Here is a 13,670-nt window from a genome sequence, read left to right as displayed (position 1 = left end):
GCTTCACATGACAGGAATATGTTGTCGACCCATCTAACTTGTACACTTGGCGAATGGGTAAAAAGATTCTTCTACCTTGCCCGATTTAGGTTTTCTTGTGGATATGATAATTACTCCCAAAAAAGTGATGAAAACACAAGAGTTTGTCACATAAACTGCAACAAATGAATGCAACAGTTTCACAGTCGCACAGTTTTCCCTGTGCTCTGTCAAAACATATGTTTTTAACATTTTCTAATTTTTCCGTGTGTAGACCGTCAAATCCTGCATATGTCCCAGCAGATCTGAACATGTCCTGGAATTTTGGAGTGCGAAGTTGATTTTGTGTGAGTGCCTGAACTTTGATAATTGACACACGATCACGTAAACAATACTGCTCTGTGTACCTGTGCAGCTTCGCAAAATCATAGGGAAGACTTGAACCCAGGCGCTCTCGATTCGCAGCTGCTCACACTAACCACGGGACCGCGACGCTCGTGGGCATCCAGTATCCTCGATGTTGCCTATGTTGCGCATGGACTACTCAGTTTGTATATTTTGCTTATTTTTTCATAGTTCCGCACAACTTCTTCCTGTTTTCTCGATTAATCTGTGTTCCGTTTTTCAAGGCCTATCCACTGTGCCAACTTATAACTAAATCTGAGGGGGGGTGCGATGGGGAGGTTCCCTTGTGAGGTCCATCCTCCCTGCATTTACTACCATTGATGAATCACTGTCAGAAGAAAATGATTCGTCCCCCTTTCTTTACCGTCTTTCATCCACGTCAGAAGCCGTTGGTGTTCTTCACCTCATCTCCCACGTTGCTGACCAACTGTCTTTTTCTCTTCTCTTGTTAAGCGACTAGCTATCAGAAATAGACTGTCCCGCGTTGGTCGTCTGGATCACTGATTCTCGCCACGTCACGGTTCAGTCCTTATATTATTGTATATATAAATGGTTCACGCATACAGACTGTAGGATTGTATGAATCTAAAAGCTCTAGGGGTTCCCTCCACAGGAAAACGACTTAGGCGGGCGTGAAGGAAGGTGGTTTAGGACGAAGTAGTGCGAGAAGCCTTGGTCGCAGATACGGTCTGTGGCCATCATCCAACAAGCTAACGTCCCGAGTGCTTGCCGAGTGGAATAATTATGCCTCAGATGTGGATTTATATCATGGCACTGATTGATTTGTTCTGAATCGTCAAATTCAAACTCCAAGAAGATATTTCGCAGAGCAGAGCCATGATCACACCAAATATCGTTATTCTTTTGCCACGGAAGATCATCAAACGATCACCTTCAGAACAAGTAAAGTTTTGTATTGCACATATGAGCATGTACCAGTGATTTGCTGAACTTTCTAATAATAAGTATTCCATCCTTAAGTTTATGTCGTGAACACTGATTTATAATCAGTCATTTACCTAGACAGGTTCCTCTTATTGTTGCTGAAGTTTTCCCTAGTGTTTCTGGATTTTTAAAAATAACAGCTGTAAAACTACTGTCCTTTCATAGTGAAGTACTGAAAGCACTTCATGTCCAAATTATCTATATTATCCGTTTGTTAAGTGTTAAGCACTACCCTTCACACACTAAAGACAGTGTACGTTAGTGTGTAAAAATTTGTTGCGAATACATTTTAAACATTTATCAATCTTGCTCATGAATAGTTTGTTGGCTGTTATATTGTATGGAGCGCTGTTGTTTTCGTGCCCGATTCACCAAACAGATTTCTAATTCAAGTAAAGTTTAATACAGCAGTTAGTTTTGTTTGTTAGCAGTGTTTATGCTTGGAAATACTCTTGTCTAATTGGACTGGCATGACCACAACTTTTACTTTTCTACTGTAATACCGTTGGTTCGATTCCCGCTGGAATATCTGTTGCATTCTTTAGGTGACGAATTACAGTTCAGTTTCTATCCACTAGTACACGATCACGGTCCAAGAAAAATTTTGTCGACGGGCTAACATGAATGGATTTCAACGACAGATTTTTATTGCTAGAGGTTGCTTCAGGATACAAACTGGGGTATTTGTCCTTGGTGATGGAAACATATACACATGATCTCCACTGTTCATTCATTCCAGTTACAACTTTTCGCGTTCCTTTTCGCTGAATACTTGAATTCTCCCAAAACTTGATGCCGCATCCAAATCGTCTTCTTTTTCACTTAAACTTTCTGTTTTGTCATGGCTAACATTTTTTATTTGCCTTATCATATTTTTTCAAAGTCTTCAGCTCTTCATGAATGGATTTCAGCCACAGATTTTTATTGCTAGAGTGCAAGGCTTCAGGATACAAACTGGGATACTCGTCCTTTGTGATGGAAACATATACACATAATCTCCACTGTTCATTCATTCTTGCTCTTAAAGCAATAACTTATAGTAGTTTGTGACTTACACAGGACAGCCTAGCATAGGAAGCTGTATCAAACCGGTCTACGGACTGATGACCACATCTAAGAACCATTTGTCCCAATAATACAATGCCTGTTTGAGACCACAAAGACTTTTCTTCAGCACATATACACATCCAGTATCACCTTCAAAATCTTCGATTCGTCCATACACAGAGCTTGTTTTGAGGATACCGTTAAGAAAAGCTGTTATCATCTCACATTGTTCGAGCTTAATTTTCATTGCAGTGGCCACTGCCAGTAGGATTGAAACAACGCCATAAAGTGTAACAGGAATAAATTTTTTCCTAATAGTCAATTCCTTGTCTCCGCCGCTATCTATCTTTGAAGTGAATTTTCCCATTATTGAAATTTTATGACACAAACCCCATCGATTCTGCAAAAATTGTACACCTCTTGAACGCTCCAGTAGTACGTACCCAAGTAATAACTTTTTCAAAGCGTTCAACTCTTCATGAATGGATTTCAGCAACATATTTTTATTGCTAGAATGCAAGGCTTCAGGATACAAACTTGGGTACTCATCCTTGGTGATGGAAACATATACACATAATCTCCACTGTCCATTAATTCCGGTTACTTCTTTTCGCGTTCCTTTTCGCTGAATACTCGAATTCTTCCAAAACTTGATGCCGTATCCAAATCTTCTTCCTTTTCACTTAAACTTTCTGTTCTGTGATGGCTGACATTTTTTGTTTGCTTTATCATATCAGTAGCATCTTTAAATTCCATAAATTTGGTGCTGATATAGCATAAATCTTGAGGTTTTACATCATACACAGAACAAGCTTCATCTGAGACGAAATCGTTACCTTACGTCGTCTCTGTCATTCACGTATTCAACCAGATGGGGAAACACTGCCTTGTTGTCAAGATTCGTATTCACATGCATATAATATTCTGTTCCAATTATTTGATAGTGATTTTAATTTCACACTTGTAATCCATAGCACAACTCATAAGAAGATTTATTTTCAACGATAGACTTTTCCTTGAAATTTAAGAATTATGTGGAAATATTACATCCTTCTGTCCATAACTCCTTTGGAGCGTACCTCATGTTCAACATATAACGTACAAACTCCACAACAGTGCGACTCTCATTCTGCAACAATATGTTGTTGCGGTGTACAGGATAGAGTAAGTAAGCTCTATGCTTCTGGCTGCCAGTAATTTCGAATCTTTCTTGTTATTGTACTCTCTTCCTCCACCAAGTCTGAAGTGTTTGATAATACACTCCTGGAAATTGAAATAAGAACACCGTGAATTCATTGTCCCAGGAAGGGGAAACTTTATTGACACATTCCTGGGGTCAGATACATCACATGATCACACTGACAGAACCACAGGCACATAGACACAGGTAACAGAGCATGCACAATGTCGGCACTAGTACAGTGTATATCCACCTTTCGCAGCAATGCAGGCTGCTATTCTCCCATGGAGACGATCGTAGAGATGCTGGATGTAGTCCTGTGGAACGGCTTGCCATGCCATTTCCACCTGGCGCCTCAGTTGGACCAGCGTTCGTGCTGGACGTGCAGACCGCGTGAGACGACGCTTCATCCAGTCCCAAACATGCTCAATGGGGGACAGATCCGGAGATCTTGCTGGCCAGGGTAGTTGACGTACACCTTCTAGAGCACGTTGGGTGGCACGGTATACATGCGGACGTGCATTGTTCTGTTGGAACAACAAGTTCCCTTGCCGGTCTAGGAATGGTAGAACGATGGGTTCGATGACGGTTTGGATGTACCGTGCACTATTCAGTGTCCCATCGACGATCACCAGTGGTGTACGGCCAGTGTAGGAGATCGCTCCCCACACCATGATGCCGGGTGTTGGCCCTGTGTGCCTCGGTCGTATGCAGTCCTGATTGTGGCGCTCACCTGCACGGCGCCAAACACGCATACGACCATCATTGGCACCAAGGCAGAAGCGACTCTCATCGCTGAAGACGACACGTCTCCATTCGTCCCTCCATTCACGCCTGTCGCGACACCACTGGAGGCGGGCTGCACGATGTTGGGGCGTGAGCGGAAGACGGCCTAACGGTGTGCGGGACCGTAGCCCAGCTTCATGGAGACGGTTGCGAATGGTCCTCGCCGATACCCCAGGAGCAACAGTGTCCCTAATTTGCTGGGAAGTGGCGGTGCGGTCCCCTACGGCACTGCGTAGGATCCTACGGTCTTGGCGTGCATCCGTGCGTCGCTGCGGTCCGGTCCCAGGTCGACGGGCACGTGCACCTTCCGCCGACCACTGGCGACAACATCGATGTACTGTGGAGACCTCACGCCCCACGTGTTGAGCAATTCGGCGGTACGTCCACCCGGCCTCCCGCATGCCCACTATACGCCCTCGCTCAAAGTCCGTCAACTGCACATACGGTTCACGTCCACGCTGTCGCGGCATGCTACCAGTGTTAAAGACTGCGATGGAGCTCCGTATGCCACGGCAAACTGGATGACACTGACGGCGGCGGTGCACAAATGCTGCGCAGCTAGCCAGCACCCCCTATCCATTCGACGGCCAACACCGCGGTTCCTGGTGTGTCCGCTGTGCCGTGCGTGTGATCATTGCTTGTACAGCCCTCTCGCAGTGTCCGGAGCAAGTATGGTGGGTCTGACACACCGGTGTCAATGTGTTCTTTTTTCCATTTCCAGGAGTGTATAACTGTTTGCTTTGGCTTCATTCGACAGTCGTACCACAACGGTGCTTACTTCACTCTTCTGTTTTAGGTAGAAAATACTACATTAGCTAAATTTATCTCGAAAACACCCTTAGTATCCTGCCTTTTTTAGTGATTCCATCGGCACAAGTTAATTCGTGTTGGCACGGATTTCCTCGCCGGTAACTATTAGTTGATTCACTCTGTGTCTGAATGGCAATCGACGCGTTTTCCGAATAGAAAAATTCATCTCAGAATTCTTCTTTGTAGCCATCCACATTGAAGTTCATCTGCCTTCAGAAGCTTTTCACGTGTTGTTTGTGTTGATGGCCAAGTTCTTCATGGTACATCTGCAGTATACCCGACCAAATTCACTTGAAGAGATAGAACTGATTTAATGATATATATTTCAAGCACATACAGACCACAGATTGACATAACTGTAATCATCGCTTTTTCTAGTTTCTGTAAGTTTGAAGCTTTTGCTATGTGCAAAAACCTTTTGGTCAGCTGCTTAAACAGAAAACAAATAAATATTCTTTTAATGAACTAAGCATTTTAAGGCTAAATTAAAATGAGACTTGAATTTTACTGTCTCTTTTTCTATGAGTCAGCCCACATAAACTTCGTTCCTAAACGAAAACCTTTCAGGTATGACGAATATCATATACGACACAAACTACTGCCTATTCACATTGACGTGATATGTGGCGACCCTCTCACAGTACCATCTGTCAACTTCAACAAAATTATTTACGTAGGGACGCAAAGCATAAGACAGAAATGCCACATTATTCTCAGACTGTCTGTCACTGATTGTCTTATCTGTCTCTTTCGCTAGGACACTGATGCCAAATGGACTACCAGTCCACATTTATAACATGGGAATTTTAATTTTGTGCATTCAATATTGTTCTTTGATTTCTCACTATTCTCTTTCATTTCAAGTGAGGTTTTCTTCCTGGGATCTGTGATTACAATAAAAGCAGCTGATTCCACTGCTCCCACGTCACGCAATTCAGTCGTGCACAGTTTTTAATCAACATGATCAGAGTCTGTTTGCTGAAGGAATAAAATTTCACAGAAACTTAAAATTGTCGTACTCTTTGCCTAGCGAGAATAAGATTCTGCCATTGAGAGCTAATTCAGAAAAAAAAAATTGTTCATGCTTCTTCATTTCATCCATAAAATCCACGAAAAACTTCTCTATCATTGTTATGTGTATGCTAATGTCTTAATTGTTGTCACGATGAATATGAAAAAAAGCTTCGATCATCATGTAGTGATGGACAATAGACTGTTTTTAACAATCAATTGATCAGTCAACTTTTTTTTCGTTCAGTCGATTTTTCATTCGAATGAAACAACCGAATGAAACTATTCTCTACGGCAATGTCAGCTACAGGTATATGAATTGTTACACTCACTCACAGTGTGAGACAACCGATTGAAAGAAGTCTCCATCGGTTTCGGCAATTATATGATCTTATCACTCATTCATCGGGTCTGAGAGATTTTATTTACATATTTTTAAGCCTTTTCGGTTATACAGGAAACATGAATAGGGTTGACAACTTTTTTTTGAGACAAATAAAATATCTTATTTCAAGAAGATTTGGATAAAAAATTTGTTTTATAAAACAAAGTACATTCAAAATGCATGTATGTATTTACTTACTGAAATGCGAATTTTCGTATTAGTGGCATAAAATATCAGATTTTGGTTGGTTTTAAATGTTTAATATCTGGTGCTACACTGTGAATTTGTGTACGTATAATTGAACAGTCACTTTTTTACACATTTTTATTAGGTCGGTTTTTTGTCTGATTTTTCGGTAGAAATTTTGGACTGATTTTAAACTAGTTTCCAGATAAGCTAGAGATTTGAAGGTTTCGACACTGAAGCGCCAAAGAATCTGGTATAGGCATCCGAATTCAAATACATAGATATGTAAACAGGAGCCGGCCGCTGTGGCCAGCGGTTCTAGGTGCTTCAGTCCGGAACCGCGCTGCTGTTACGGTTGCAGGTTCGAGTCCTGCCTCGGTCATGGATGTGTGTGATGTCCTTAGGTTAGTTAGGTTTAAGTAGTTCTAAGTCTAGGAGACTGATGACGTCAGAGGTTAAGTCCCATAGTGCTTAGAGCCATTTGAACCATATGTAAACAGTCAAAATACTGTGCTGCGGTTGGCAACGCCTATGTAAGACAAGTGTCTGGCGCAGCTGTTAGATCGGCTACTGCGGCGAAGATGGCAGGTTATCAAGATTTAAGCGAGTTCGAACGTGGTGTTATAGTTGGCGCACGATCGATGGGACACAGCATCTACGAGGTAGCGATGAAGTTGGGATTTTCCCGTACGCCCATTTCACGAGTATATCGTGAATATCAGGAATCCTGTAAAACATCAAATCTCCCACATCGCTGCGGCCGGAAAAAGATCCTGCAAGAACGTGCCCAACGACGACTGAAGGGAATCGTTCAACATGAGAGAAGTGCAACCCTTCCACAAATTGCTGCAGATTTCAATGCTGGGCCATCAACAAGTGTCAGCGTGGGAACCATTCAGCGAAACATCGTCGATATGGGCTTTCGGCGTCAAAGGCCCACTCTTGTACCCTTGATGACTGCACGACACAAAGCTTTACGCCTCGCTTGGGCCCGTCAACACCGACATTGGACTGTTGATGACTGGAAACATATTGCCAGGTCGGACGAGTCTCGTTTCAAATTGTATCGAGCGGATGAACGTGTACAGGTATGGAGACAACCTCATTAATCCATGGACCCTGCATGTTAGCTGGGGACTGTTCAAGCTGGTGGAGGCTCTGTAATGGTGCGGGGCGTGTGCAGTTGGAGTGATGTGGGACGCCTGATACGTGTACGTACGGTTCTGACAGGTGACACGTCCGTAAGCATCCTGTCTGATCACCTGCATCCATACATGTCCATTGTGCATTCCGACGGACTTGGTCAATTCCAGCAGGACAAAGCGACACCCCACACGCCCAGAATTGCTACAGAGTGTCTCCAAGACCACTCTTCTGAGTTTAAACACTTCCGCTGACCACCAAACTCCCCAGATATGAATATTATTTGAGCATATCTGGGATGGCTTGCAACGTGTTGTTCAGAAGAAATCTCCACCCACACGTACTGTTACGGATTTATGGACAGCCTTGCAGGATTCATGGTGTCAATTACCTCCAGCACTACTTCAGACATTAGTCGAGTCCATGCCACGTCGTATTGCTGCACTTTTGCGTGTTTGCGGGGACGCTGCACGATATTGGGCAGGTGTACCAGTTCCTTTGGTTCTTCTGTGTACATAGCTCAGAACTGTAATATTAACTCGCTTTCGATTCTGACGTGTGCTGGAGGGTACTTTGTTTTTCCGTCGGTCTGTCTGTTCGGTACAAATTTTGCAACTGATTTTAACCTAACTTTCGTATAAGCTATAGACTTGAAAGTTTCAACTTAGCTCGGAACTGGATGACAATGCAATATTAACTCGCTTTCTTTTCTGGTGGGTGACGGAGAGCAGGCACTCGGTGTGCCACTGCTGTGTTCTTGTTCCAGTCTCGAATGTTTCGCACTTAAGAACGATTGTCGCTAAGCTTCCCTGTCAGCTCCATTCTCTCTAGTTTTTACATCCGCGGCCTTTTGGAGAGATGGGTCTATGAGGAAGCAATATACTAGTTGGCCCATTTGAAGGGAAACTGAAATAAGCCTGAAGTTTACCACGTGTCCTGCTCTAATCTCACCAATATGTTTGAAATCAACTGAAAAATTTCACACAGACAAGGCTAAAAAGCAGAAGATAATTATTTAAATAGAAAAACTTTTTAATATAAGATGGTTTTCAAACTGGCTAATAAATATAAAATAATGTCTCCTAGCCCCGTACAGATCCCTAACGCCACGAGATAGTCCTGAAAATTTGTACCTGTGAATTTTTAATAGCTATGACACTACCTGAAAAACTGAAAATGTGGGGCATGCGTTTGTAGCTGGTAACGTAGTTTGCTGTACAAAATAGTTACCTTCCACACAATTAAATGGCAGAATATTCATATGATTTGCATTTGTGGACATCATCACACATGCCTATGAAACGGAATGCAAAGTGTTGCTAAAACGAGGCAAGGTTCTCCTCTTCTTCATATGTCCCTAAGCGAACCATTGCGCTCATTTTTGCACCCTCAACTAGGGCTGCAATATGTTCGGATTTTCCTGGATTTGTCCTAGTTTTGAGGACGTACATAGGCGTGCTGGAGGGATTTTTATGAAACTGTCCGGGATAAACCTGGACCTTTTAAAATGCCTGTGGAAATTCTATTGACTGAAAATAGATCATAATAAACCACAGATAAAAATTCATTAAAGACTAACTATAGATAGTTTCTTCGTTTTAGTCTATTAAAAACGCAGCCGAAAGCACGCATATCCGCTCTCCTATGCGCATACAGTACGGTATGTTCCAAAAATGTGTTTACAAATTTGATCAAGTATATTTTAGAAATGGGAATACGTAGAAAGGTCCGGTTTGCGGCACAGTGTTCACACATACCTGAAGCTGTTTTTTTCTTATTTTCCCATGTTAGTTATTGACTGACTACCCTCCTGAAGTTGACACAGTGTGTGGAATGGTTTGTACAGACCAGATCTGACACCCGGATCCTGAGGAACCCCATTACATTTTTTTCTTCGGGCGGGACTTGCACGAACTGTGAGCACGTATCAGAGCATCAATATTACACTTTAATGAGGACATCCTAGGCAGCACATGGAACTGGAATATCGCTTAGAGAACAGGTGTGCTACAGATCCGGCACGCATTTAAGGTGACCATCCGTCCCTGGTCCCACCTTTTTTGGTGACAGTCATGATTTTTCTAGCTCTGTCTCGAATTTTTTCAAAAGTAATTCGGGACACCTATTTGTACCAGATTTAACATTATGAAACGATGTATCCCGAAATGTATGTTCATTTCACCTGTGTCAGTATGCTGTTACTGAAAATGCATGTTCCCAGATGAATAACGTATGGATCAGTGACCAAACACACTTTGTTGTAGAAACTACAAAAGCATTGTTAGTGACTAGAGTGAATTATTATGAAACTCGAGTTGAATGTTTTCATAAGGCTGTTGAACAATATAGACATGCCGAAGAAAATTTACAGCACTCATAAATATTATATATCTGCTCGCACACCTGTATCTTAGAAGGTACTAATAAAATATAGCCGGCCGCGGTGGTCTAGCGGTTCTAGGCGCTCAGTCCGGAGCCGCGCGACTGCTACGGTCGCAGGTTGAATCCTGCCTCGGGCATGGATGTGTGTGATGTCCTTAGGTTAGTTAGGTTTAAGTAGTTCTAAGTTGTAGGGGACTGATGACCATAGATGTTAAGTCCCATAGTGCTCAGAGCCATTTGAACCATTTTGAACCAATAAAATGTAAATTAATGTACATATTAATGAGATAGTGTGCATTTATTACGTTAAATTCAGACATTTTTTGTAATAGCAGTTTTTTTAATGTGTCCTGAATGTGGCTCAAGAAAAAACGGTCACCTTAGCGCACTGAACCTTGTTAAACAGCTGCTAGAACCTTAGGTGTATATGAACATTATGCCGCAAACCGCGCTTTTATACCTATCCCCATTTCTGAAATATATGTGATCGAAGTTGTAAAGACAAGTTTGGAACACCCTATATTCTCCATACTTGTTTATTGAGACAATGAGAAGCTCCGCGATTGCACACACCGCGACGCTGCCCCGCCCGCCAGACAACTGAATGCCTTGAATGTCATTTCCCTTTACCTATTAAGCTGTATAAAACTGATTTCATTTATGTTCATTTTCCTTCCTGCAGATTAGTACTACGTCTCTATAATGCGCTTTCAAAAATCCGTGTTACTGTCATGTGTATTTTATATCTGCTGATAGGTAGGAGGCGCGCGACCATTGGCATTGTTACCACCGAAAGCGAGGAGATATTTATTCTCTCATATCCTCGGTCTCAACAGAACATTGTGCCATCGGCCAAATTGTCGTCTACGGACTGTTTGTGTCCGGGAAAATAATCAATTCAATTTGACCCACATGTCGGTGGTTTTCGAAGTTTTTGTCTGATGGCGGCAATTTAAGTGATGGCAGTCTTACCCCAGTGATACGTCAGGTTAATTAGTTACCCTTTACGGGACCTCGAACAATTTAATTTAGAACAGTATCTGAATTAGTCTTAAATGATGTAGAGGAAAAAAATTAATCCATTCATTTCATAATTAAATGAACACGCATATCACTGCAGAATGAGATTTTCACTCTGAAGCGGAGTGTGCGCTGATATGAAACTTCCTGGCAGATTAAGAGTGTGTGCCGGACTGAGACTCGAACTCGGGACTTTTGCCTTTCGCGGGCAAGTGCTCTACCATCTGAGCATGACTCACGGCCCCTCCTCGCTGCTTCAATTCTACCAGTACCTCGTCTCCTACCTTCCATACTTCACAGAAGGTCTTCTGCGAACCTTGCAGAACTAGCACTCCCGGAAGAAAGGATATTGCAGAGACATGGCTTAGCCACAGCCTGGGGGCTCCGCTGCAGACTGAGAATCTCATTCTGGAAACATCCCCAAGGCTTGGTTAAGCCATGTCTCCGCAATATACTTTCTTCCAGGAGTGCTGGTTCTGCAAGGTTCGTAGAAAAGCTTCTATGAAGTTTGGAAGGTAGGAGACGAGATACCGGGAGAAGTGAAGCTGTGTCATCACTTCTGTGTCTATTCTGTTCATTTTTCAAACACAACCTACGACCAGCATAGACACAAAAATGATGATACTTTCTGCAGGATCTGACCATCATTTTGCAGGACAATGCTGAAGCACATACAATGCATGCTGTTACTGATTTGTTTGACTGATGGGGCTGCTAAATGCTATACCACCTACTGCACTCCCCTGACTTAAGCCCTTATGAGTTCAACTCTATTTCTAATCTGATGGAAACACTTCACGGCATTTGCTTCAGAACTGCTACAAATTCGTCGGGCAATACACCGCGCCGCTCGAACTGTCAACACAACTGGCACTGCTAAGAGTATCCTACAACTTCCACATCGCTGGCAACAGGTTATACACAATGCTGGTGACTACTTTGAAGGTCAGTAAAACTTTGAAACACGTATCTATTTTGTACTAGCTGTAAATAAATAGCTGCCACTATTAAAGTTCCAACCCTCGTACATACAGTAGCCAGTACATTGTTACAAGATTTTACATAGAACTTGTAGAAGAATCTCTTACTGAGGTTTTTTTTACTTAGGCTGTAATAACAGGTTGACACCAGCTGATGTCTTACTTTTTGTTTGAATCTTGATACAGCATAGCACTTTGTTATAAAATATACATCCTGATACTTCATGTTCTTTGTCACTTAGCTTCAGACTGCTTGTATAGCGCGGTAGCCACCCAATGTCTTCCCACTCACTTGTCCATGAACCCTTCCACAAAATAGTTTACACCAGCACTCAAATCAGTTGAACATCAAAACTTTCAACCACTCTCTGTCAGCTATTACAATCATATTAAACATTCTACAACTCGCACTGAATAACCTGAGTAATATACATACGTGTATATTAGCGGCACTGTCTCAAACAGGTATACAATATGAAATGTGTGGATAAATTAGACCATAATAGACTCTTATTAAAGTGTCACGATTGACAGTTTGTAACATTTTTCTGAGGAGAAAAATATTTGTCATAATTTCTTAGATTTTTGTCTATATGTGTCTCCCATGCCACGAAATTGTCCACCATCAAACACGAAAACTACCTACAATGAAATTCTGAACACTTGAACCCCAAGCTTGATATCAAGATGGTCTGCTTTGATTGCCGTATTTGCTAGTATTTTCATAACAACTGTTTTGCTTCCATTTGTAAAAAGGTTGCACCCCTGGAAATAATTGCATGCCCTATCTATCCCAAAACATCGCATCATTTCTGGGTCTTTTGCAGTTTCGTTGGTGACTGCTAGAGATTCGGCGTCAGTGTATATTATTATTGTTTCATTTACAGTTTCTGGCACGTCAGAAAAATTAGATATAAAGGTAGTCACAAACAGTGTGAGAAGTTTGTAAGGATGTTGCAGGGTAGGTTGTGCTGAGAAATAATTGTGAAGAAAAAAATTCGATGCACTGCGCCTTTCCAAATTAATTAACATTGAAGTGAGCTAATCGGGAAATTGTGCATGCAAATGCACGCGGCCCGCCAGATACAATTAGTGTCAGTTGTTCTCATAGCGAAAGAGAGCGCTCAGCCTCTGGGTCAGGTTCGAACCTTACTAACGTCCCAAGTCCAAAATTTGTATCGCACTTTTCTTCGATTTTAGGAAACCAAATGAAGAACACGTTTGGCGTCACCGTCTCTGGTGGGTCCCAAGAATTTGGCGCATAATGGTCTGTCTATCTTCACCGCTAATTAACTCGGAAATCGAATCTGGTGGTACAACATGTTTTACCTCTTTCAGAGTTGACAGTGCAGTTTCTAATCAGTTGCCCTTTTTTATGTTTCATCTCTAGAAATTGTTACCTATTTTCAAA

General features: G+C 42.2%; 1 long non-coding RNA gene across 1 annotated transcript in view; it reads left to right on the top strand.

The window, feature by feature from the left end:
* The window catches only part of LOC126249813 (uncharacterized), a 54,279-nt gene extending 42,054 nt beyond the window's left edge, over positions 1-12,225 (top strand). The window contains exon 3 of the long non-coding RNA XR_007545670.1: positions 12,093-12,225. This is a non-coding gene — a long non-coding RNA (uncharacterized LOC126249813). The remainder of the gene's footprint in view (positions 1-12,092) is intronic.
* The last annotated feature ends 1,445 nt before the right edge of the window (positions 12,226-13,670 follow it).

This window comes from Schistocerca nitens, chromosome 3, assembly GCF_023898315.1.
Source record: "Schistocerca nitens isolate TAMUIC-IGC-003100 chromosome 3, iqSchNite1.1, whole genome shotgun sequence".
Classification (NCBI taxonomy): domain Eukaryota; kingdom Metazoa; phylum Arthropoda; class Insecta; order Orthoptera; family Acrididae; genus Schistocerca; species Schistocerca nitens.
This window is presented reverse-complemented; position numbering and strand designations above follow the sequence as displayed.